Here is a 27,505-nt window from a genome sequence, read left to right as displayed (position 1 = left end):
ATGCAGCTCCAAACCCACGTCTTAGGAACATATTTGTATTTCAGAGACATAGAGACCCAAAGTATCTACAGTTGTTTTGAAAATGCAGAGCAGTGTGACTGAACTGCTGACAGGAATAAGACTAATGAGTGTACACTTGATCCCTTGCAGTGTAGATTACCAGAGACAATTTGAGTGACATTCAAGAAAGTGTTCAATGTTTCAAAACAGAAATGAAAGAGGCGGACATGCTCCACTCTCCTTTCCCGTGAATTGTGTCCCTTAGTCCCCATCCCCAACAATATCTTTAGAAGACTAGACTTTGGAAATAGATTAGGCGTTTTTACCATTGGTCTGTTTGAATACATGAATGACAGTACATGAGGTTGCAAAGTGTAGCCAAGGGATTATTTTACGTTAGAAGAGGAGTAAACAAACACAAGGATTTTACACAATCTTTGTGTGCAGTTAGGTTATGCACATAAGCTTAGTCCATCCTGATACCATCCTTTGTAGCCTCCATCTCACCTGTCTTTACACATACCTCTTCCATGCGAGGCACAGCCTTTGCTCCAAGAAGGTATAAAACTGCCACGGCACGGATCTGCATCATACGGATCAGCATCATTGGCAATCGCCTTGTATTCCAAAGGGGAATCAATACTTGTTGATTTAACCTGCAAAGCGTTACTCCTCAGTATACTTACGCAACTCAAATGTACATGAGCTTTGGCGCCTCCTACCAGCGTTCTCACCCACTAGCAAATCACCAGCTATGGAAGTACATGATGATGGTACAATCCTTGCACTGTCCTGTCGACTGGATGGAGCAACACATGGACTGCGACACAATCACGGTACACCCCTGGCCCTCAAGTACCATATCTACTCCCACATTCAGGCACTGCTGCCACTCACCCTCCTTTTGCCCACACAAATGTGCTCTCAGTGATCACTCAAAGCACCTGTGCAAATTACACGTGCATTAACTGTAAAACATCTTTCATAGACACTGGATTTCATCGACGAAGCATCACGTTCGCCACAACACCCTAAGAGTACTTCTTTGTACGGAATGCACAACACTTTCCGTTCTGGTCGAAAACTACATCTCGCTGCTGCGCATGCGCGTCCATGCATGCGATCTTAACACAAGACCGCATCATTACCGAGATACAGTAGGGGCAGCGGAGGGTAGCAAACACATTTAGCTCTGTTTCCACTGAGGGATGAACTTGGACTTCTACTTTCACATGCCGCTGTGATTTTTTTCTCCTACCCCACCTCCGCTCTGACATGTTATGTGTTAAATCCGTGGCCTTTTCCTAACCATAACCGTGCACTTGCTTGACAAGGCTCAAACACTGCACGAGCAGCGCAGCGCTTCAGTTTCTGCAATTTAACATTTCAAAGTGGTGACATTACACTTGTTCACCAAGTCCACTGCCAGGCTTCTCAAGCTAGCAGCTCATTGGACTCTTCGGCTCAGATTTCCTGCGACTGTGGCTGGCGGACGCTGCAAAACTGCTATTTCTACAACATTTCAGGAACTGGCTTGATTTTAAACCCAACCCCCACTCGAGAACAGGGGTTTTTAATACTGAAAGATGATAGGTTTACAACTATCTAACATAAAACAAACAGATTATTAGAAGAAAACATTTCTTAAATTTAGAACCGCTTATTGTAATTTCAATCACATTAGTAAAACAAGTGTACACTTACCCATGCGGATAGACAGAATGTGAAGGGCATGTGCCACGAGTGTGAAAGAAAGGCCCTGGGACGCATAACATAGATTTAGCACAGGAATCCTGCTATTGCTAGCTGAGATCCGTGCTTTTAACGCCGAGTTCTTACTTTCTGCAAGAGTAGGCGGCCTTACAAAAAATGTTTCCCCTCGGCAACACTGGCCGGGGAGCTAGCAAAAAAAAAAAACAACAACGCCGGGCGAGAAACTGAAAGCGCAGTGGGAGCGCACGAGACACCGTCGCAGTGAGCGTGCATGCAAGCTGAGGAGGATCGCCGGAGAAGACTTGGGGCCTGATGCCGAGACTGACCTGCTGCGGAGGGAGTGGGACACGCGGAAAGAGCCCGGTGAGTGGGGGGGAGTGGGGGGGTGGGAATGTGTGTGTGCACTTGTCTGTGTGTGCGGAGTGGGGCATAGTTGTGGGGGGGAGGGGGGATGTGTCTCTGTGCGCTCCTGTGTGTGTCTCTGTGCGCTCCTGTGTTGTGTGTGTGTGTGTGTGTGTGTGTGTGTGTGTGTGTGTGTGTGGGCACGGCGGCGGCGGGGGGGGTGTATGTCTCTATGTGTGCGTGCATGTATGTGCGCTCGCGTGTGTGCGTGTGAGTGTCTGCTTACAAGGAGCTAAAAGGGAGACAGGAGATGGTGAACGCGCGCGTGACCTGATCCGATTCCGCCAGGCTGCGCGTGCCAGTCTCTTGTCTCCTCTTTTAGTCCTTGTAAGCAGAACCACCGACAATAGGTCTCTTCTGCGACAGCAGGCTTCACCCTGCATCGCAGGTGCGAGACCTAAAAAGGGAAACAATTACAAGTAGAATCCTTTTTTAATAAAAGTATCCCTTTCAAAAATACAGGGAAATAAAAAATATATGCTTGTTAATCTTTATTTGGAAAGAAACGTATTAAGCAATCATGTTTAAAGGACTTTCATTTTTACACATTAATATCCGTAGACAGTCCTCTCCTGTGTAACAAGGACGTCCTGCAGGAAGCACTCGCCCCTCCAAGATTCAGAAACAGCCAATCACCTCTTCTTTTTATCCACAATCCGGAGGGGCGGGTGGTCAGTGAGAATACACGGCCTTGCCCCACGAATGCGGGGTCTGTGGTATCCAGCAGGCCTCCAGAGTTGAGTGACCTCCTAAAGAACCCCCGTGCCCCATGAACCAGAAGTCAGCAGGACTCTTCCCCCATTACTACCTCTTTCCCGAGATACTGTTCAGGTACTTGAAGGAGTGAAAAACCATGGAAAAAGCACTGGCAAATACTAGGGTAGATTTGCCAACAGCCTCATTAGTTGACACCATAAGACCTGAATATTCTGCCAAACTGAAGAAAGATAGAAGGGCTCAAAAAGTGATACATTTACTTTTTGTGGCTGTGGGCGCATTCGGTAAGGTCAGCCACAATCTGTTTATCGAGGCACTGCACTTAGGCACAAAAAGTTGCCCACTTCCTTTAATCCAGGCCCTGTAGTCCAGGATTTGGATACGAATCCGAATGGAAGCAGTGAGGAAATTAGCGCCAAAGATTGCTAGAAGTAAGAGCTTGCAGTTTTCCAGGAAGACTACTTGATAACAGGATTTTACAGATATTATAAACAGATGTTACCGTTCTACTAAATTAAAATAGGACTTCAACCTTGTTTACAGCTCTGCATGCTAATAATGCTAGGAACTTTCCTGAAATATTTTTTTGTTTTAAAACAAAAGGTATGACTTTTGGGAACTTGCTTGTTCCTGGTAATGATTATCTGGACGTATATTCATACCCAATTTAGATATGAAATTCCCCTTAATTATAACGGAAAGAACATTTTTATCGGCAAGCAAATCTTTTTACGACCGAATTGAAGAGATTTAACCATAAATGTGGAGGATTGGGTTGAAACCATGATTTCCTACGATTTAATCATAAAATAATACCACCATTGCAGTAGCCTGTGCCTAATGTAAATGACAAACTTAACAGTGATTTATAAATTCTGCTACGTTACCAATTTGAGTACTGCATTACACTTAGGGTAGCATACACTGCCAGGCGTTCTGCAGTATTAAAACTAGCAAGAAATCAGTGAGTGCCTACTGCTGATTTGAATTTTGAATCTTAAAAAAATTATAAAGCGCACGTTCACTGTGCAGTTTCTTGGCGCTAGAGGGTTCTTGAGCTAAGGCGGACACTGGGGGCTATGGGCTGAAAGCTTGTTGGAACAGAAAAGTCTTGAGAGCTTAGCGAAACTCAAGATAGGAGGGGGAAAGTCTGACCTGGGGTGGGAGAGAGTTCCAGAAGGTAGGTGCCAGAACCGAGATTTTCTGACTTCCCGATCTTTTTTTCTTAAATCGGGGGATAACTAATAAAGATTTAGAAGAGGAGCGTAACGCTCTAGAGGGGCAGTAATTAGCGATGGTGGAGTTGATAAAAGCAGGGGCAGTGCCCGCCCGAGCTTGAAAAGTGATACAGCCAAGTTTGAAAAGAGCGTGTTGTTTGATGGGGAGCCAGTGAAGGGCAATGAGAAGGGGTGAAGAGTGATGATATTTGGATAGGCCATGTACCAGGCAGGCAGCCTGGTTCTGCACCAGCTGGAGGCGCTGGAGTGCGTAGGCGGGAGCACCATTATAAATTATGTTCCCGTAGTCGATCTTGGATAAGACCATGGCCATCACTATAAGTTTCAGTGCAGAGAGGGAAAAGAACCGGGATACTTTCCTGATAATGCGCAGGGTGAAAAAACAAGAAGAAACAACAGAACTGATGTGAGAATGGAGTGTCAAATCCTGATTGAGAGTAATACCAAGGGTTTTGACTGAAAGAGAGGGAGTGGGAGGTGAGCCATGGGAAGGGGGCCAAAAAGAAGGAGACCAGGGGTTGCCACTGCCTCCAGTCAAAATCAGTTCTGTCTTATCCGGGTTGAGTTTGAGATGGTTTGCATTCATCCAATCCCGGATAAACAGCATGACGGACTGGAGGCTAGCGGCGCCGGGTACGGGGGGGAGAAATTAAAAATGAGTTGGAGGTCATCAGCATAGTTGTAGACTGTGACCTCCAGTTGTTGCAGTGCAGAAATAAGGGGGAAAATGTAAAGATTGAATAAGAGGGGGGAGAGGGAAGATCCCTGGGGAACGCCACAGTTCACCCTGCGGGGCAGGGCAGAAAATTCAGCAAGGTGGACTGCCTGAGTACGATCGGCCAGGAAGGAACCTATCCAGGTTAGTACCTGTTCCCCCATGCCAACCGCCTTGACACGGGACAAAAGGATGGAATGGTCCACCGTGTCAAATGCGGCGGACAGATCTAGGAGGACCAGGGCTTGAGGGGTGTTAGTGTCAAGTCCCTCCCTGAGTTGGTCCTTGACCGAGATAACCACCTTCTCAGTGGAGTGGCGGGGACGAAAGCCCACCTGACAGGGTGCGAGATAATTACTGTCCTCTTTAAAAGAGCTGAGCACCTGAGTAACGTGGGACTCGGCTACCTTTCCCAGATTTTGATGGGGAGAGTATCCGGGATTGCCTTGGGGCTGTTTTTCAATGGTTCCATCTGAACAGCCTTAAGTGCAATTCCGATAAGTCCGAGGTACTCTTCTTTGGGTGTGATACGGAGCCAGACTGGCAGGCGTGGTGGCCTATCAATATGTTCCCTCCGTCTTGTTCATCCCAAACTGCTAAGAACTTGGGGGTTAAGATGCACAAGGGGCTAACGTTGAAGTCCCAGATCCTGGGGGTGTCGGGCACCTGCTTCGGCCTCCTTAGGATGCTGCAGAGGTTTCTTCCCCTTTTGTCTGAGGAGCACAGGAAGCTGACTGTGCAGGCCCTGATAGGCTCGAGGTTAGATTACTCGAACGTTCTTTACCTGGGCCTGCCAGAGTATCTGCTGCAGCGGTTCCAAGTTGTGCAGAATGCTGCTGCAAGAGCTATTTTTGGTTTGAATAGACGTGCCAGTGCAGCGGGCTTGCTGCAGACTTTGCATTGGCTTCCAATCCGCAAACGGATCGCCTTTAAGGCTCTGACTTTGGCCTATAAGGCCCTCCATGCGGTGGGAGCAAAGTACCTCCAAAAGAGACTTGCCTTTTACCATCCGGCTCGTTCTCTGAGGTCGGAATCCCTGTTTTTGGCGGTCGTCCCACGAGTGAAGAGAGCACGCCTGGGAGGTCGCTCCTTTGGACTACTGGCGCCACAGTTGTGGAACTCTCTGCCGCTCACACTCCGGGGAGCCACCAGCCTACTTGCTTTTAGAAAAGGTCTCAAAACCTGGTTGTTCACTCAGTAGGCCGCCTTGCTGTTGTGTGTCCTCTCGGCCTGTGGTCTTCTTCTCTTTTAACCGTGTTATGTTATTTTGCTGTAGCCCTCCTTATTCAAAGCGCCGGGACACTCTTATTGAGTAGCCGTGCGCTATATAAAAGTAAATTTAACATAACATAACATAACATAACATAACATAACATAAGGGAGAAGGGATATGGGGCGATAGTTTGCCGGGGAGGACGGGTCGGCGCCCGGTTTCTTTAGTATTGAAAGAATTGTGGCAGTTTTGAAGGAAGCAGGGACAGAACCAAGCGTAAGGGAATTATTCAGGAGGGTGAGGGCGGGGGCTGGGCATTCAGTAAAGATCTGACAGAGGATTCGGGCCGGGCAGATGTCAGCTGGGGAGCCCGACTTGACACGCCTCAGTAGAGGGAGTAGAGATTCTTTAGTCAGTGAGGGAATGGTAGTGAGGGACCGATTATTGTCCGGTGGCTGCGGATGGGTGAATGTGGGCGAGGGAGGAGGGATGTTGGCTTTGATGCAGACTATTTTTTCGATGAAGAACTCGTTAAGCGAGTTGCATAAGGACTGGGAGGGGGGGATCTTGGGTGATGTTCTGTCTGATGATGCCAGCTCGTGGACGGTGGAGAAAATCACCCGAGACTGGTTTTCTGCGGCTAAGATGCGCCCAGAAAAGTATTCTGTTTTGGCTGTCAGGATGGCTTCTTTATATTCACTGAGTTGGGTGGTGAAGAGTAGTTTTCGGGTCGGGCAGTAGGTCCTTCTCCAAGCTCGTTCAGCCTGCCATAGCTCTAATTTCTTGGCTTTGAGGCCAGGAATGAACCACTTGTTAGCATTGTGGGTGCGGTTGATGGTGACCCGTTTCAGGGTAGCCACTGGGTCACGAGCTTTGGTGAGCCAGTGGTCCAGAATATTGGCCTGAGAGTGTGGGGCTAGGCCCAACAGATCTGGGCAGGTGGCAGTTAGTGAGTTACACAGGGATGGTATGTCGACTTGAGTCCAATTCCTTGCCCAGGTGTTTTTAGGGGAGGAAGATGTTATTTTATGGCTCAGATCCAGAGAAAAGGCGAGCAGAGAGTGATCTGACCATGGGCAGGGCGATATGGTAGGAGTGGAGGTCGGGATGTTTAATGTCCAAATCTGATTGAGAATGTGGCCCTTGATGTGGGTGGGGCCATGGACATGCTGAGTGAAATTAAGGCTGAGGAGTAGATGGGGGAAATCTTTGGAAGTGATGACTTCAGCGGGGTCAGTAGGCCAGAAATTAAAGTCCCCCAAAACGAGGACAGCGGCATTATTGACTACTAAGGTGGCCAATAAGTCCTGGAAAGCAGAAAGAAAGCCAGGGATTGGCTGGGGTGGTCTGTACATCAACACACAGGTGATGGGGGTCTTAAACGAGGTTGAACGTACTACGAGGCAGTCAGCTGCTGGCAGCCTGGGTGACGTGAGTATCTGAAAGTGGAATTCCTTGCGGGCAATCAGGGCTACACCGCCACCTGCTCTATCCTCAGGTCTATCTGCGCGAAGCATGGAATAGTGAGGTGGGAGGGCTGCCAGTACACTCGATAGGGAATCAGATCTGTACCAAGTTTCAGTTAGGAACAGTAGGTCTGGGGAGTTGGAATCTTAAATGTGAAATATTTCAGTCTGATGCTTTACGGCTGATCTCGTGTTCAAGAGGAGAGCAGTGGTGGGGGGAGGGGGGGGAGGAGACGTGGTGCACATAGGAGAAACAATACCAAGGTTTTGAACATAAGTCAAGATTGCAGGGTTTAGCGGCCAATGTTTATTGAGGGTATGCAGTTGTTCAGAGGAGTAAGTTAGAAAACGCGCATAGTGGGGTGCCCCTGGCCCCGGTCGGGCGCGGACGGGCGCAGACGGGCTTGCCTTAGGCGCGCCCGCTGCGCTCGTCCGCTGCGCGTACGAGGATTGCACATATTTATAGGGAGGGGGCGTGGCCTCGCGCTGTGGGCGTGGCCTCTGGGCCAGTGTGGAATGGCGGCGGGTGTAATCTCAAGCCTCGGCAGCGCTAAGGTCCGCTGCACGAGGGGCTGCCACAGCTGGTAATAAGGAAGAATGCCCAGAAGAGAGGGAGCAGGTAAATTAAAACAACAATACAATTTTCAAGCTTTAAAAAGTCACAAGCATTTGCTCCCGGCTTTCCGCCTCAGGAACAGGATTAGCCTCTGTCACACGCTAGCAATCAGCGTGTTTAAGTAAGCTGCGGGGGAAAGGGGGCGTGGCCTCGCGGCCGTGGGCGTGGCTGTGGGCCAGTGTGGAATGGCAGCGGGTGTAATCTCAAGCCTCGGCAACGCTAAGGTCCGCTGCACGACGGGCTGCCACAGCTGGTAATAAGGAAGAATGCCCAGAAGAGAGGGAGCAGGTAAATTAAAACAACAATACCATTTTCAAGCTTTAAAAAGTCACAAGCATTTGCTCCCGGCTTTCCGCCTCAGGAACAGGATTAGCCTCTGTCACACGCTAGCAATCAGCGTGTTTAAGTAAGCTGCGGGGGAAAGGGGGCGTGGCCTCGCGGCCGTGGGCGTGGCCTGTGGGCCAGTGTGGAATGGCAGCGGGTGTAATCTCAAGCCTCGGCAGCGCTAAGGTCCGCTGCACGAGGGGCTGCCACAGCTGGTAATAAGGAAGAATGCCCAGAAGAGCGGGAGCAGGTAAATTAAAACAACAATACAATTTTCAAGCTTTAAAAAGTCACAAGCATTTGCTCCCGGCTTTCCGCCTCAGGAACAGGATTAGCCTCTGTCACACGCTAGCAATCAGCGTGTTTAAGTAAGCTGCTGTCAGGGGAGACCAAGCACTCTTACCTGGGGTGAACAGCAACCTTACCTGTAAGGTGCTTGATCGGTTTTGCAGAGACGCTATGGACCAATCTCCCAGAACCCTACCTTACAACCTGTGGTTCATTTATATACACTAGGGTGATGGATGGCAGTCAGGGAGAGAGGCCGGATCTGACGCTACTTGTATTCTTGTAGTCGACCTGCAAACAACAAGAAACTCTTTAAAACAGGTTTCTCACACCTTGTCTCTTGCTCTCTCTCTCTCTACTTTCTTTCACTATCTACTTGTCTTTTCTTATCTAGAAATGATCTCCTACCTGCGAACTACTAGTCAAGGCTTCGCGTCCTGGAAGTCGTCGTCGTCTAGGCGTGGTCGGATTATTGCTGCTTTTGTGATGAAGGTGATTGGTTTGTTCGCCTCCAATGTTGGTCTGTGTTTTGCTCTAAAATAAACAACAATATTTATTTGCACTTTCCTATAACTTGTTTTTTCCCTGTGAAATAAAATTTCTGTTATTTTACTCACTTCTCTTTAAAACTTCTATTGTTCGACGACTTCTCTTGTGGCTGCTTCTAAAAGTTAAATTCACTTCCAACAGCCTTTTCTTTACAACATGAGACTTAGCATCTTTTTACATAAATAACACTCATTACATTTCTTAAACATTAAATCAGTTCCCTTAAATATTTTGAAGTCCAAGTTCTCTTTTCAAAAATAGTCCAAAAATCGTTCTTTGAGCTAGCGTTGGGCGCCTTTATAGTTAAAAGTACTTAGCTTCTCTTATCTCTGTCCAGCAGGTGATTTAGAAGATTCCTTGAACTCTGAGCCTTCTGCGATGTCTTGAAGGATGTCTTCCAGCGTTTTCCTCCTGGCGCGATGTCTTTGAGTCTTGGGTCTAGAAGACTAAGCATTTTCCAGAAACCCGGGTGTGGCTTTTATAGAGCTGCCACACCCCGGGAAGTTTCTGGAGAACAACGTGCCCCAACGTGCCCCGCCCTGAGCCACTCCAAGCTTTACCATAGAAGCGCTTGCACCTTCACTGGATTAATCTTTCTTCAGCGCGCGAGCAAATGCGTGCCAAATTTAAACATGCGTCTTTTTTACTTTTTGCACTACAGTTTCAACATGCGCTCATAAAACCCTTACAGAGTATTTATTCTCCAAACAGTGTATTAATGTTTCTTACAGTGTCATAATAAAGGGAATTCTTGTAATAACATGTACTTTTAATTTTAGGTCACAGGAGTGCTGGCTGCACGGGACAGGGGTGGGTTTCCTTAAAGGATAAATAACTCTGAACGGAGTATAGGGACCTAGTTAGGGTGGTTTCATGACAGTACCCTCCCCTTAGAATCCCCCCTAAAACTATCGGAACTGGTCTTGGTTTTCCTGGAAATTTGTTGTGAAAGACTTTCAAGATTTTGGGAGAGTTCTTGGTAAATTTTCAAGAGGTTCCCATGAACGGTGTTCTGGACCGTAACCCTTCCAATCTACTAAGTAGAATAATTTGCCTTTCACTCTCTTAGAATCTAAAACTGCTTTTACCTCAAATTCTGGTTCACCATCAATTTCGATTTCTGGAGGATGGGTCAATTTGCGAGTTTCAGAATTACATGGCTTAACCAGCGAAACATGAAACACTGGGTGGAATCGATATGAACTTGGTAATGTCAATTTCATACTGGCTGGGTTGATAATCTTTTCTATGGTAAAGGGTCCGATGAATCGAGGACGAAAGGCTTTGTGACTTTTCAATTTTAGATTTTTAGTGGATACCCAAACATCGTCACCTACTGAATAAATTGGTTGTTCAGAACGATGTTTGTCAGCAAATCTTTTTTGTGTTTCTTTTGCGAGAACCAAGTGTTCCTGAGCCTTCAATTGAATGGAAACCAAATGATTTACATACTCAGTTACTGCTGGCGTGTCTGAGACCCTCTTATCAATACTCATCATATCTTTTGGATGGAAACCATGAACAGAGAAAAAAGGAGACTTACCAATAGAGGAGTGATCTGAATTGTTGTAAGCAAATTCAGCTGCCCACAGAATGTCCGACCATTCTTGATCATGTGTGGTTAACAAACATCGTAAAAATTGTTCAATAGTTTGATTCGTTCGTTCTGTTAACCCATCAGTTTGTGGATGATAACTTGAAGACATGCGCACTTCCATATTTAAGGATTTACCTAGATTCTGCCAGAAATGTGACACAAATTGTGAACCCCTATCAGAGAGTACTACAGAAGGTATTCCATGCAGTTTGACTATTTGTGCAACAAAAATGTGTGCTAACTCAGAAGCTGAGGGGAGTTTCTTTAGGGGAACAAAGTGGGCATATCTAGAAAAGTGATCCACTACCGTAAGAATGGTGGTAAATCCTGAAGTGGTACGAGGTAACTCTACTATAAAGTCTAGGGATACTGTATGCCAGGGCTGAGGTGGAACTGGTAGAGGCATAAGTAAACCATGTGGAGATCTATGAACAATTTTGTTTCGACTACAGACAGTGCATGTTTGTACATATTTCTGAATGTCATTTAACATATTAGGCCACCAAAACCTTCGTTTGATAAGTTGGTACATCTTTGTAACCCCAGTATGGATTGATAAAACTGAATCATGATAAAGTTGTAAAACTTTTTTCTGTAAAGATTCATTAGGTACAAATATCTGATCATTCATGAGCAACATATTTTCTTTCCATTGCAATAAAGGGTAGAGCTTACTCCATTCTTCTCTAGTTTGATTCTCAAGAACTTTCTCAATGTCAGACAAAACACCAGAATCTATAAGACCTATCTGAAAACATTCCTCAGAAATAATAGGATGTGGTGTTTCTTTTTTTACACTTAAATCATCACTCAATCCTATCCTAGACAATGCATCAGCTTTGTTGTTTTCTTTGCCTGGGCGGTAAGTAATAATGAAATCATAATCATTAAAAAACAAAGTCCAACGCAATTGGCGAGGAGTCAAAGCTTTAGCAGATTTGAGTGTCTGTAAATTCCTATGGTCTGTGTATATAGTTACAGGATGACGAGCCCCAAGCAAGTAATGTCGCCATTCTTTGAATACAGCTTTTATGGCCAATAATTCTCGGTCAGCTATAGCGTAATTTAGTTCTGGAGGGGACAATTTTCTAGAATAGTACGCAATTGGATGCAATTGACCCGTGTTAGTACTTCTTTGAGATAAAATTCCCCCTATAGCAAATTGAGAGGCATCAGCTTCTACTATAAAAGGTTGAGAGGGGTCAGGATGTTTTAAAATAGGAGCTGTCACGAATTGGTTCTTTAGATCCTGAAAAGCTGATTCAATTTCTGAGGTCCATTCAAATTTTGTATTTTTACGCAACAATTTTGTGATGGGAGTTATCTATTGTGAAAAATCTTTAATGAATCGTCTATGGAAATTCGCAAATCCCAAAAAACTCTGGATTTGTTTCACAGTGTAGGGACTGGGCCATTCTACGATTGCCTGCACCTTTTTGGGGTCCATTTCTATTCCAGCTGGACTGAGGATGTATCCCAAAAAATCTACTGTGGTCACATGGAATAAACTTTTTTCTAGTTTCACAAACAAGGAATTTTGTAAAAGCTGCTGAAGAATGGATCGTACTTGCTGTACATGCTCAGTTTTGTTCTTTGAGTAAATGAGAATATCATCGATATATACTATACAACAAATATCCAAAAAATCCCTTAGCACTTCATTTATAAAAAACTGGAATGCAGCTGGGGCATTGCAGAGTCCGAAAGGCATAACCTGATATTCATACAATCCGAATTTTGTCCTGAATGCAGTTTTCCATTCATCTCCCTCTCGGACTCGCACCAGATGATATGCCCCACGCAGATCCAATTTTGTATAAATGGTGGCATCTTTGATTTGATCAAGCAAGGTTGGAATTAAAGGCAAGGGATACCGATTTTTTACAGTCACATTGTTGATGGCACGATAGTCTATGCACGTGCGCAATTCTCCCCCTTTCTTCGGAATGAAGAAAAGAGGAGAAGAGACCGAAGACTTGGAGTGCCTAATAAACCCATTGGCTAAGTATTCATCTAAATAGTTGCGTAGATGTTCATTTTCTTTCTCAGTAAGAGCGTAGATTCGGCTACAAGGCAACAATGCCCCAGGAACTAAATCTATTTGACAATCAAAATCTCTGTGAGGAGGTAAAGTATTAGCCTTTTTCTTGTCAAACACATCAACCAAATCCTGATACTCTTCGGGTACTCCTGCAATAACCAGCACACTCTTAGAATTTTTTGGCAAGTCATATCCTTGAATTAATAACTCAGAACCAGGGAATTGCTGAAAACATTTTGCATGACAATAATCAGATTTAAATAGGATACTCCTATTAGTCCAATCGATATAAGGATTATGTTGCACTAACCAGGGGATTCCAAGGATTAGACCAAATTGAGGAGCATCAATTATGTCAAACATTATGTCTTCTACAGGTTTCTCAGCACAAGTCATTCTCAGGTTTTCTGTATGATGTTGTATTAAACCTGAGGTGAGTTCCTTTCCGTCCACTGCTCTGACTACTTCTGGTGAGTTTTTAACAATCCGTTGTAGACCCAATTTCTGGAATAACTGGGTATTGATGAAATTACCAGTAGCCCCAGAATCAATTACAGCATCAATGGACCAAGACCGATCCTTATTTACTTGGGACTGAAGAAGAATACGCATGCTAAGATGACAATGAGAGGCAGTTGGAGTCAAGGAGGCCAAGGTGATATGAGAACTCGATAGATCGACCTCTTTTTCTACCGAGCTAATTAGTTTTCCGACTGCTGCAACATTGCTACCTCAGCTGTCTTGATTTTAGGTCTTACAGGTCATGTGGGGCAGTCTTTTATAAAATGTCCAGTTTTACCACAATACATACATTGATTTAATTTCCTGCGTTTTTCTCTCTCATCTTTAGTGAGAGGACCTCTAACTGTGCCTATTTGCATAGGTTCTACTGGATCCAATTTAGCAGGGGAAGACTCTGTTCTTAAATTCCCTCTTTCTATGAACACCATCATTTTAAAATCTGTTTTTCCTCTTTCGCCTTTTCTTTCTGCGATTCTATGATTAAGTTTTACGACTAGGTCTATAAACTCTTCACAATCTGTAGGTGGGTCTAAAATCTGGGTCACCATGTCTTTTAATTCTTCGCGTAAACCGCGATAAAATAATGAAACACGTTTTTCCTCTGGCCATTCTGCTTCAATGACCAACCTATTGAAGGTAGAACTGTAATGCAAAAGATCGGAAGATCCTTGTTTTAAATTTAATAACTCATGGTCAGCTGATTGAACAAAAACATGTTTAGCAAACAATTTCTTCATAGCCCTTTTAAAACGTCTGAAATCGTTTAAAATTGGATCATTTCTCTCTACATAAGGGACTGACCACAAGGCAGCATCTCCTCCTAGGTAAGACAGGATAAAGGCGACCTTGGAAGGGTCATCAGGAAATACTGTAGGTTTTGCCACGAAATGTAACTGACATTGGTTCAAGAATATTGTAAACTTATTACAATCCCCATAGAATCAATCTGGAGGTGCTAGGGGTACAGCAACTGGAGTAACTACCTGAATTTGGGTGTTGGCCATAGCGTTAGGGGCTGCATTCCCACTATACAAAGTTTGCATAGCAGGCTGAAAGATCGGTGGTTTTAAACAAGATTTTTTATCAGAATGAAAGGTCCAGGTTTGAGGACTAGGTTCTTGTAGTCTGTTCTGAATTGCAGTTAAATCTCTTCTTAAGTCTGCATTTTCTGCCCTGATTTCTAATAATACTGTAGCTAAATCCTGTAAAGTGATCTGCTGAGATTCCCCCATAGCGTCTGGGCAAATCCTTTTACATGGGCTTAGTTTCTGTCAGGGGAGACCAAGCACTCTTACCTGGGGTGAACAACAACCTTACCTGTAAGGTGCTTGATCGGTTTTGCAGAGACGCTATGGACCAATCTCCCAGAACCCTATCTTACAACCTGTGGTTCCTTTATATACACTAGGGTGATGGATGGCAGTCAGGGAGAGAGGCCGGATCTGACGCTACTTGTATTCTTGTGGTAGACCTGCAAACAACAAGAAACTCTTTAAAACAGGTTTCTCACACCTTGTCTCTTGCTCTCTCTCTCTCTACTTTCTTTCACTATCTACTTGTCTTGTCTTATCTAGAAATTATCTCCTACCTGCAAACTACTAGTCAAGGCTTTGCGTCCTGGAAGTCATCGTCGTCTAGGCGTGGTCGGATTATTCTGCTTTTGTGATGAAGGTGATTGGTTTGTTCGCCTCCAATGTTGGTCTGTGTTTTGCTCTAAAATAAACAACAATATTTATTTGCACTTTCCTATAACTTGTTTTTTCCCTGTGAAATAAACTTTCTGTTATTTTACTCACTTCTCTTTAAAACTTGTATTGTTCGACGACTTCTCTTGTGGCTGCTTCTAAAAGTTAAATTCACTTCCAAAAGCCTTTTTTTTACAACATGGGACTTAGCATCTTTTTACATAAATAACACTCATTACATTTCTTAAACAATAAATCAGTTCCCTTAAATATTTTGAAGTCCAAGTTCTCTTTTCAAAAATAGTCCAAAAATCGTTCTTTGAGCTAGCGTTGGGCGCCTTTATAGTTAAAAGTACTTAGCTTCTCTTATCTCTGTCCAGCAGGTGATTTAGAAGATTCCTTGAACTCTGAGCCTACTGCGATGTCTTGAAGGATGTCTTCCGGCGTTTTCCTCCAGGCACGATGTCTTTGAGTCTTGGGTCTAGAAGACTAAGCAATTTCCAGAAACCTGGGTGTGGCTTTTATAGAGCTGCCACACCCCGGGAAGTTTCTGGAGAACAACGTGCCCCAACGTGCCCCGCCCTGAGCCACTCCAAGCTTTACCATAGAAGCGCTTGCACCTTCGCTGGATTAATCTTTCTTCAGCGCGCGAGCAAATGCGTGTCAAATTTAAACGCGCTTCTTTTTTCCTTTTTGCACTACAGTTTCAACATGCGCTCATAAAACCCTTACAGAGTATTTATTCTCCAAACAGTGTATTAATGTTTCTTACAGTGTCATAATAAAGGGAATTCTTGTAATAACATGTACTTTTAATTTTAGGTCACAGGAGTGCTGGCTGCACGGGACAGGGGTGGGTTTCCTTAAAGGATAAATAACTCTGAACGGAGTATAGGGAACTAAGTTAGGGTGGTTTCATGACAGCTGAGGGGGAAAGGGGGCTTGGCCTCGTGGCCGTGGGCGTGGCCTGTGGGCCAGTGTGGAATGGCGGCGGGTGTAATCTCAAGCCTCAGCATCGCTAAGGTCCGCTGCACGAGGGGCTGCCACAGCTGGTAATAAGGAAGAATGCCTAGAAGAGAGGGAGCAGGTAAATTAAAACAACAATACAATTTTCAAGCTTTAAAAAGTCACAAGCATTTGCTCCCGGCTTTCCGCCTCAGGAACAGGATTAGCCTGATGAACATAGCTTTCTGATGTGCCAGAGCCTAAATCTGCCCAGGATCACAAAAGAACAAGCAGCAATGGGATGCTCTTCTGGGGCAAGATATGAACAATATGAATTTATGCAATGGTGGACGTACAAAATGCTTCAACAATCTAACAACACCAATTTACTACAGAGTCCAGTCACTAGTAAAGCAGGTCTCCTTTAACCTGGATTACCAGACTTTAGAACGCTATCTCTATGGCATGGGGCACAAGAGACAACCCTGAAACAAAAACCCACGAAGATAATTGATTAAAACAAGTGGCACCTGGGATTCGGGACGTGTATCTGAGGAGCAAGGGGCTGGATTAGGTATAGGAAGGTCTCTATTTCGAGGGAGTAGATGTGATGTGACCTGAGACTGAAGCCTCTCTAACTTGCACGAAGCACTGCCAGATGGATTAAGAGAACTGTTTAAGAACTTTAACGTTACCAAATAATCAGAGAGTCACAGAAAGTATTAGGGAAGTAGGTCATTTTAGTGTACCATGTAAGTCATTAACACGGCTGACAGAAAACGCCATTAATATCCGGACAGTCAATCCAATAATTACATGAGCTTGTAGGTGTCTCACTGAAACATAGGTTATTTTGTGCCACCAAACTACTCTGCTTTAAGGTAGGAGTAAGAGGTCATTCTGCATTTTTAATACCCTCTTTTTTGACAGTTTCCAAATGTTAAAGTAAAAGATAGGAATAGGTGTCGGCAATGAGACAGAACTACAAATTAAGCGTTTCTGTTGCCAAATGGCATAATCGCTGGCCCGTTCAGACTTGCTCCATTACCCAATGCACTGTGCATTTCCAGGATGGAAAATTACTTGGAAAGTAACCATTATTACATATATATATTTACAAGTGTGCACTTGTTCACTACATTTTGCTGGGACACCTACTTGGCCACTCACATCTCTCCCCTCGCTCTAATGTTGGGAAGGTGGCCATGTTGTCACACTTGCAGATTATCCAAATCTGTCATTATCCTTCATGGAAGGCTGAGTGGCTCCCTCGGGATTCCAGCCATTGACCGGAACATCAGACACAGGTTTTGCAGTGAATGTGTTAATCCATTGAGGTACCAGTACCAAAAAGAATGAAATAACAACACTGTACTGTCTGTAGGACTGACTCAGCCGAAGTTACATCCTTTCATCTCACTAGAAGGTCTTCCATTTGTCCTGGAGGTGGACCATTGGAATTGGAGGCTTTGAATTTTAGATGTGAAAGACAAAAAGGAAGCTTGCAGCTGGCGTCCTATAGAGCAATCTATCCCTCTGAATTGTCTGAAAGACTAATGTTGCTGGGGGGATGTTGGGAGCACTTCTCAGGCCCGAGGTACTGAATGAGTAGCCACAAACTTTTCTGCACTGTCTGCCTAGATGGTGAAGTCAGTCCAACTAAAAGAGCCAGCGCCATGCTTTGTTTTCAAGGTTTGCGAGTCTGGGGCGGGGCCGTGTCATAAAGTCAGCAGCAGGGGGAGGAGGTGCTGTCGGCTCTGAAAGTGCGCATGGCAGTTTGGCCGTTCGTTTTAGGATGGCATAACCGACATGCACACTTGGATATCTCCATGCTGTACCTTGGAGACATCAGCAGTGCTCAGGGGCATAGGCTCCCAGGCTCTGCTCCGCCCAATCCCGGCGCTGTACTCATGCTGAGAGTAATCGCTGGGATTGCGTGGGTGTCTGGGAGCCTGTGCTCATGGGGATTGCAGCGGCGAGAGCAGAGGAGCTGCGTGGGAGCAGATCAGGCCCGGTGCAGTGAAAAGTAAGTAAACAAACATTTGTATTATTGTTTCCCCCCCTGCCAAGCTACCACTCATTACAGGCGCGCAACACCCATTGGACTCACCGGGCTTCAGCCCCCCCCCCCCCCCTCTCTCGTGTGTGGCAGCCCGGGATGAGACTGCGGCCCCCGGGGGAATGCAGGTCGACAGACTAGTCTTCCCCCGGGGTATTCGCGCGAGGACACGGCGGGCGGAAGTGAGGTAGGGGGTTAGGTCAGGGGTGGGAGGGGTTAGATAGGAGGCTACTTAGGGGGGGACAGGAAACGAACAACTTCCTTTCCTGTCCCCGGTGCCTCAGGGAGAAGTTAGGTTTTTGCAGAGTTAGGCGGAGTGTCAATTAGTCAGGCGGTGAGTGATTTCGTGTCGGGTTCGTTGCCTTGGTGTCCCAAGGCGACGAGTAGTCTAGTTTTCACGGCGCATTTAGGCGGAGTGTGATTTAGCGTCATTTTATTAATTTCGGAGCGGGTGCTCCGGGCGGCAAACGGAGGGTGCCAAACGTCACGCATCTCGCGGACGTTTCGAGCGGGTTACCTATCCTCACGCATCTCGCGGAGGGTGTTTTGGCCGGTTTTTTCCCCATGGCTGTCCCTGATGCTGAGGCAGTTAGGGCTGCTTTGCTGGTTCTTGGCAGGGCTGGGAGGGCAGATCTCCTCCAGCCAGGGGTGCTGGACCAGGCTTGGGTGGGCATGACCCGCCCGCCCAGGGCTGCGTCGGCGGGGGTGGCAGCTGTGGTGGCTGCCTGTAAGGATGAGCCTGCTGGGTCGAGGGATGGGGGGCCCAGGAAGGGGAAGGCCAAAAAGGTTCAGGAGCCTCCAAAGGCGGGGGGTAGCAGTTTGGTTCTCCCGGCTGGGGCGGGGGCTACAGGGGACGTGGTCCAGGAGGGGTGTGGGGAGGCGGAGGTCCCCGAGCTGGAGGTGGATGAGCAAGGGCAGGCCATGCAGGCGTCTCAGGCCAGACTGTCTGGGAGTATGTGCCAGACGGCGGGGTACGGGGGGAGCAGTGCTGGCAGTGGGGGGGAGGACCATGATGAGTGGGAGGTGGCGGCTGGAGGCGAATTTGCACTCTTGCTGTCGGGTGAGGAGTCTGGGGGGGAGGCCAGTTTCTCGGATGTTGAGCAGCCGGTGGACCTGTCCAAGGGGCGGAAGGGGGTGGGGAAGTCCCAGGTTTCCAAGGGCAAGGGCCCCGCCAAGGTACAGCAGCGGGGTGGCGGGGCACGGGGCGGGTGGTGCTGTGGCACCCTTGCCCGGGAGAGGAAGGGGGGGGCCGGGGCAGACATCCATGTTTGACCGGTGGGCCCGGATGACCGAGGAGGAGAGGGCGAGGGACCAGCGGCGGGTCATTGAGGAGTATGAGAGGGAGTGGCAGCGCCTGTGTGCCGCCAGGGAGGTGAAGATGGTTGGGGTGCCCGTGGGCGATGGGGCCCAGGCATCAGGGTGTGGCTGGGCGCCGGCCGTGGTAGGGGGGCCCCTGGGGCGCAAGGTCAGTGGGTCTGGGTGGAGACTGCAGGGACTGCCTTGACGGATCAGAGACCTGGTGGCACCGGGGCCTCCCCGAGCGCATACGGCTCGGGGGGGGGGGGTCAGGCCAGCAGGGTCAGCTGGCAGAGGCCGGGGTGGGCCGGCGGGGCGCAAAACGGCCTCCAAACGCCGGGACGAAGATGCAGGGGGGTCCGCGGCGGCCTGCCCTCCACCGAGGGAGCGGGCACCGACCGTGTTGGAGTGTGAGTTTACGCCTGGTGTGAAAGGGAAGGGTGCTAAACGAGTCGTGACTGAGGTGGTACCGCTGGATGTCCAGGATGAATGGTTGGATTACGAGGATGAGGAGGATGAGTTGGAAGAGGGTGAGTTGCGTGAGCCTGGGCGCGTGTGCAGGGCTAAGGGGGCAGCTACCAAGGTTGGTGCTTCTCAGGAGGCACGAGATGGCGCCGGTCGGGCCACCAGCAGGATGTCGAGGCCGGCGGACGCACGGCGACAGGAGCGGGAGGCTCCTGCAACGTTATCAGGTGAGGGCTCCTGGTGGAACGCCTGGTTGGACGGGGGGAGCGGGGGGAGGAAGAAGCCCTGCCGGTCGGTGGGGGTGGGGGATGGGTCTGTGCGGGCTGGAGCTCAAGGTGGTGGGGAGCCGGCGAAGGCTGTTGGGGGCAAGCAGGTCGCGACGGCCGGCGCGCAGACAGACAAGGTGGAAGATCTGGAGGGGAAGGAGGAGGGTGTGAGTGGGGTGGAGAAACTGAGGAAGAAGTTGCCGTACATGGGCCTGGGTGTGCCCCTGGGGTCTCATTTGTCGGAGAAGACGAGGGCGAGGATTTGGAGGCATGAGTATGTGGATGTGTTCAAGCTTTTGCACAGGGAGGTTCAGGCGAAGGAGGGGTCTAAGGAGGAGGAATGGGAGCTGACTAGGCGGCCGAGGGTGCCGGTTACTATGGAGAATTGGACTTCTGCCTTTCTGATTTATGCGAGTATCTATTGTGAAAAGCATGTGGATCGGGCTATCGCTTTGTTTAAATACATGGATGTGATACGGAAGGCACAGATGCATTTCGGGGGCTTCGCTTGGTTGAGCTATGACGAGGAGTTCAGGGCTCGGGTCAGTGTTAACCCGGATAAGCCGTGGGGGGATGTGGATCAGGAGCTTTGGCTCCAGTGGATGTCCTCGACGCAGGTGGCGGCGTCTACTCATACGGCCAGCGGTCTTCCGGTCACGTATCGGTCTTTTCAGCAGCGTCCCGCCCAATCTGGGGCGGGTAGCCATGGTACCCCAAGTGGTCATGGGGGCCAGCCCGTGTGGTCCGGTTCAGCGGGTCAGCAATACAAGCCGGTCGCTTCGGGAGCATGCTGGGGGTTTAACAGAGGTTTCTGCAACCGCTCCTCCTGTAAATTCAAGCATGAGTGTTCTAAGTGTGGGGGACGCCACCCGGTCACGCAGTGCCTCACCCTGGCTTCGCCGTCAGAACAGTGGAAATTTGCCAAGGGTAGGGGGCAGCCTGGGCCGAAGGGCCCGTACTCCGGTTAAGGTGGAGGCCATGGGTCCATGGCTCTCCCGGTACCCTGACAAGGAGGCACCGTTGCGATTGTACTGGGGGTTTGTGGAAGGATTTCGGATTGGCTATCAGGGGCCCAGGGAGAGGCGTTGGGCTGAGAACTTGCGGTCTGCTAAAGAGCTGCCGGGGGTAGTGGCGTGTAAATTGGAGAAGGAGGTGTCGGAGGGCAGGATTGCGGGTCCATTCTCGGATTGGCCCTTGGCGGATCTCATCGTGTCACCGTTGGGGGTGGTGCCCAAGAAGGAGCAAGGGGAGTATCGGTTGATCCATCACTTGTCCTGGCCGGAAGGCGGGTCGGTGAACGATTTCATCGCTGAGGAGGACTCGAGGGTGTTGTACGCTTCGGTGGATGATGCCATTGGGTTGGTGCGGTCGTGTGGGAGGGGGGCGGAGATGGCCAAGTGTGACATCAAGTCGGCCTTTCGGCTTCTTCCCATTCATCCGGCTGATTTCTCTCTCCTGGGTATGCAGTTTGATGGGGCCATTTTTGTAGACATGGTGCTGCCAATGGGCTGTGCGATTTCCTGCGCGCTTTTCGAGACTTTCAGCTCTTTTTTGCAGTGGGCCTTTGTGGACCGCAGTGGGCACCGGCGGGTGTCTCACTATCTGGATGATTTTCTGTTTGTGGGCTCTGGACGATCGGGTGAATGTGGTCAGGCTCTGCAGCAGTTTCAGTTGTTGGCTGAGGAGTTTGGGGTGCCTTTGGCGCCGGAGAAGACTGAAGGGCCCAGTTGTTGTCTGACGTTCCTCGGAATTGAATTGGATTCGGTGGCCTGGCGGGTGCGCTTGCCGGTGGCGAAGGTGGCTGAGATGCAGGAAGCTTTGAGGAGTGCGATTGCAGTGCGGAAGCTGGATTTGAGATCTGTGCAGCGCTTGCTGGGTTTGTTGAACTTTGCCTGTAGAGTGGTAAGGGCGGGGAGGACTTTCTGTAGGCGGCTCGGCATGGCCATGTCGGGCGTGGCCCTCCCACATCACAGGGTCAGGATCACGCTGGGGGTCCGGTCGGACTTGCGGGTGTGGCTGGTCTTTCTCGAAGAGTTCAATGGCGTGTCGCTGGATTTTGTGCGGGACAGGATGGTGTGGCAGGTTCAGCTCTACTCGGATGCAGCGGGGGCGGCTGGTTTCGGAATTTTCTGGGACGGTCGCTGGTGCGCAGAAAGGTGGCCGGACCATTGGCTGCGTCAGGGTCGGAGCATTGCTTTCTTGGAGTTCTTTCCCTTGTTGGTGGCGTTGCTGGTGTGGGGCCCGGAGTTCAAGAACAGGTCTGTGTTGTTTCACGTGGACAATATGACGGTGGTGGACTTGGTCAACAATCAGAAAGCGAGAGATCTGAGGGTGCTGCGCTTGCTGCGAAGTTTCATGCTGCTATGTCTGCGTTACAATGTGCTGTTTCGCGCGCAACATGTGCCTGGCGCGAGTAACGAAATTGCGGATGCGTTATCTCGTTCGCAGTGGCTGCGGTTCAGGGAGTTGGCGCCGGGAGCGGAGGCTTGCAAGACCAAGGTGCCGGAGGGTATCTGGGCGTGGGGGGAGTGAGGGTGGTGGGCTTGGTGGAACGGTCGCTGGCGGAGTCTACCAGGCGGGCGTACAGGTTGGCTTGGACTGAGTTTGGGAGGTTTGTGGGTCTGGAAGCGGGGGTGAAGGGTTTGCCGAAGGATGAGTGTGAAAGGCGGGTTGTGCGCTTTGTGCTGGACTGCATGGACAAGGGACTGTCACAGACAACGATTGCTGGCAAGCTGGCGGGTGTGTCTTTTTACTGCATGTTGTACTTGGGTTTTGATCCGGCTAGTTCGGATCTGCTGAGCCGAATGTTGAAGGGTTGGGGGCGGGTGCGGGCTGAGTTGGGGGGCGGGGAGTTGCCCAGGGAGGCGGTCACGTTTGACCTGTTGCAGTTGATTTTGCAGGAATTGGTTTTTTGTTGCTATGACGGGGGGAGGTGGCGCTGTTTCGCCTATGCATGATCTGGATGTTTTTTGGAGCATTTCGGGTGTCTGAGCTGCTGGGGGCGCGGGGGGCTCCGGGTAGGCTGTTTGCTGATGTGCGGGTGGACGGGCTTCGTCTGGGCATTTGGTTGGGGCGGTCCAAGACTGACCAGCTGGGTCGGGGTAAATGGGTGTGGTTGTCGGTGAGTGGGTGTGCGGGAGTGTGTCCGGTGAGGGAATGGCTGTGTTTTCGGCAGAAAGTGCAGCGGACGGAGGGGGAGATCTTTGTGCATGGGTCACGGAAGCGTTTGACGTCGAGTCAGTTGTTGGCTGTGCTACGGATGGCTTTGCGGAGGCTGGGTAGGGACCCGGCTCGGTTTGGCACGCATTCCTTTCGAATTGGGGCGGCTACGGCGGCGGCGGGTTTGGGTTGGTCATGGGAAGAGATCAGGAGGATCGGTCGCTGGAGGTCGCGGTGCTGCGAGCGCTACGTGCGCAAGTGAGGGCGGGAGCGCAACGCTTGGACGGCGACGCTGCTTGGCGTAGTTTCTTGTCTGCCTTGGTACTAACATCTTTTTCTTCGTAGGTTGCGTTCGGGGGCCAGGGGCCAAGACGGTCACTTGGATCGTGGGACACTCGTTTGTGCATTGGGCTTCGAAGTATGCTGCCAGGCAGGTGTACGGTCGTAGCCTGGGCCTGCGGAGCAGCCATCATGAAGTGCATTGGTGGGGTAAGAGCGGAATGAGATGGGGTGAACTGTTACCATGGCTGACAAAGAAAGTGTCGCAGCTGGGCTGCCCGGATTTGATCATCATTCACCTGGGGGAAAATGATTTAGTGAAACAATCGGGGGTGTCTCTGACGTACTTGATGCAGAGGGACTTGGAGGTAATGAGGAACAATCTGGCTGGCGCCTGCATTGTTTGGACTGAGTTTGTGCCACGGAGGATTTGGAGGGGTGCTCTTAAGCCGGCGGCTGTGGAAAGGGCCCGCAGGAAACTGAATAGGGCCATGAGACTCTTTTGCGCAGATCGGGGGATTTAAGTGCTGGCTCATGACGGGCTCCAGCTGGAACAACCTCTTCTTTTCAGGGACGACGGCGTGCACCTTTCTCACATGGGAAATGCATTCTACCTCATGGAGCTGCGGGACTTGATTAGTTGTCTGTGGACCGAGTCAATTTGGTGTGGGAGAGTCTGAGTTCGAAAGGTGCACGCTTGGTGGGGCAGGTAACCGCCCTCCGGGGGTTCCCTGGGTGGCGGGAACCGGGAGGGGTGGGGAGTCCATGGCGGGCAGAATCACCCTTACAGGGAGGGGGTTACAGGCGCAGGATGGGAGAGAGTGGTAGACGGGAGTGCGATGGACAGAAATGACCGAGGAGTCGGGAAGTGGAAAGGGGAAGTGAATGGGATGCAAAGAGGTTGTGGTGTGATTTGGGAATGGATGGTGGAGCACGTGAGTGGATGACGGTTGAAAGGCAGAATGTTGGGGGGATTGTTAAAGTTTGATAAGTTGATAATGTTATGTTTTGTAATCTGTCATGCCTGTCCTAATAAATGGCCTTTTACGCAAAACTGATGCGTGGAGTGGTTCATTGCGCGATGCGGCCCCCGGGGGAATGCAGGTCGACAGACTAGTCTTCCCCCGGGGTATTCGCGCGAGGACACGGCGGGCGGAAGTGAGGTAGGGGGTTAGGTCAGGGGTGGGAGGGGTTAGATAGGAGGCTACTTAGGGGGGGACAGGAAACGAACAACTTCCTTTCCTGTCCCCGGTGCCTCAGGGAGAAGTTAGGTTTTGCCACCCGCCCACCCTACAAGAATAAGGGTTTTTTGGGTGCGGTGTTGTTCTGGTTGCCGTGTTGGGCAACGTGCCAGTTTAGGACAGGATGGCAGGGGGGAGACGTTCCGGGAACCGGGAGGGGTGGGGAGTCCATGACGGGCAGAATCACCCTTACAGGGAGGGGGTTACAGGCGCAGGATGGGAGAGAGTGGTAGACGGGAGTGCGATGGACAGAAATGACCGAGGAGTCGGGAAGTGGAAAGGGGAAGTGAATGGGATGCAAAGAGGTTGTGGTGTGATTTGGGAATGGATGGTGGAGCACGTGAGTGGATGACGGTTGAAAGGCAGAATGTTGGGAGGATTGTTAAAGTTTGATAAGTTGATAATGTTATGTTTTGTAATCTGTCATGCCTGTCCTAATAAATGGCCTTTTACGCAAAACTGATGCGTGGAGTGGTTCATTGCGCGAAGATCCCGGGCATACAGAGCTGCACCCGAACGTTTCACAGGTCTTTAGAAGACCATTTGAATGTTAATTAGGCCTTGCAGTTGTTTCACCCCTTCTAAGAGCCCCTGCAGCTCCACTCTGCCTACTGATTAAAGGTTCAGCCCCCCTGAAATTTTTTCTTAGCCCCCCCGAAATTTGGCTCTAGTTGCGCCTCTGACTCATTATCAATTGGTAAAGCCATTAAGTTTGTCTATACATCCTGTGAGAACCCAATACAGGGCATGAAATTACTTACCAGCCGTTACAGATTTGTAGCTTTAAGACCATATATTAGTAAAGAAAATGCTACTCTGACTGTAAGCATTTGTTCATAGCGTGTTGTGCTGCCGATTCACATATCCTGCATTCTGCTGCCATCTAATGTTGGGCTCGGACATTACATGTTATTTTTCTTCTAAGAAGCTTCAGGGTCACAGGATGTGCTGTGACTTCTCCCTTCATCTATAATGTGCCTCTGCACCGACTACATCCTAGATTATTATCCACTCAGCGGGTGAAAGATGATAGCAGAATGTAGAGTATGACTACTGGGATCTGCCATCAGTGCCGTTTGCAGGGAGAAGGGTGGGCGCATGGGAATCTACAGAACTGCATGCTATAAACAGATGCTTACAGAGCAAGCAGCATTTGTTCATTCATACCATGTGTGGCTGAGATACACATGCTCTGCATTAGCTGTAACACAGTTTCCTCTTATGTGGTGGCTAACGGACAGATGATGCAGATGTTTTGAATCTTGTTCCTAACATAGTCTGACCAACTGTATCCTGTTGACTAGTTAGTATATCCACACAGTAATGGGATGTTACCTAGGAAAGCCATGGTCTCATCCTTCTTATGTGTAGAGTGCGCCCTTGGAAGTTCAATGAGTAAACATTTAGTTTTGGCGTAGTAAATTTGGATGCATTTGAAATGGCGTCATGATGTTCCTGCTTGGAGATGTGTTTGGTTTGGCAAAATGTACAAAAAGCTGGATAGTTTTGAAGAACGGCTTAGTCCCGTCAATACAGTATACGAGTGCCCGCTTGACATCTAAGACGTGTAGCTCCCTTTTTGCTACTCAATCAGGTTGGTCTGGTTAATGTGGAAAGGTGAAACTATGATCTGAGGGCTGCTCGGATACCTCCCCGAACAGCCCAGAGGGAAGTCCGGAGAATCGACGGACAGGTCAGTGGCAGAGTGACTAATGATTGTAGCTGATTTCTTGTCGGCCGTGTGTGCGAGCTGCGAGTGCTTTTGGAGAGCAGGTTGTCTCACACGCACGATATGTGCAAGCACCGCCCTGGCCGAAAAAAAGCTCGGTCCGCCAATACGGGGCATAGAAGGGCAATGTTACGCTGATTATAGACACTGCCAGCTGATCTCATTTGAGTTTACTAACAGTAAGATGGCAGCCCTAACTTAAAAACAAAAAAACTTTTGACAGAATGATACCATTGCACCTATGAAATCGATTGAAGCGACAAAACTGTGTCAACAGATGGAACCCATGAGGTGATGACATTTATGCACCTTTCTGATTCCGAGGTCCACGTGTTTTAGTATCGCTAGTGCAACCTTACCTGGTTTCATTTAACTCTGTTCCTCTCTACTAGAAATAGGGACAGATTACTCCTTATTTATGAGTACTGATCTGATTAAGATATTTTGAGGAATGTCAATGAAATGGTTTCTCTACCTAGAATGAGATAAGATTGCTTTACAATTTCTGTTTTTAACGGAATTGAGACATTCCGAGACAAGGCAATGAACTGGTTCTACTACTGATAGCTGTGTGATGTTGGTAGCTATATGTCCGTGTGTCACTGTGTCCCCTTTGTTTATATTTGTCCTCTAGAGCGGTGCTCCATTTACCTGCGCTGTGGCCGGGTGAGGTGGAGTTTTTCTCTCCTACCACTTAGGTAAGTAAGTATACACACTAAATGGATTTGAGTCCCATATGGATATCTATCTATTGAAGATGAACATAGAAGGGGGTCTCCTTATGATGATTGCTTTAATATATATTGAATGCAGCAATTTAACCATGACTATATGTTATGTGTTTCTCTTTCTATGTATTTGTCTTTGTATTCTTAGGAGGAGGATGAAACAATTACCATACAGGTAACCCTTTTACCTTTTTAAATTTCAATAGCAGTAGCGTAATGGTCCTGAAGAAGCAGTAGGATAAGTTTGGATCT

The sequence above is a fragment of the Lissotriton vulgaris genome, chromosome 7, assembly GCF_964263255.1.
Source record: "Lissotriton vulgaris chromosome 7, aLisVul1.2, whole genome shotgun sequence".
Classification (NCBI taxonomy): Eukaryota; Metazoa; Chordata; class Amphibia; order Caudata; family Salamandridae; genus Lissotriton; species Lissotriton vulgaris.
The sequence above is the reverse complement of the archived record's forward strand: the minus strand, read 5'-3'. Positions refer to the sequence as shown.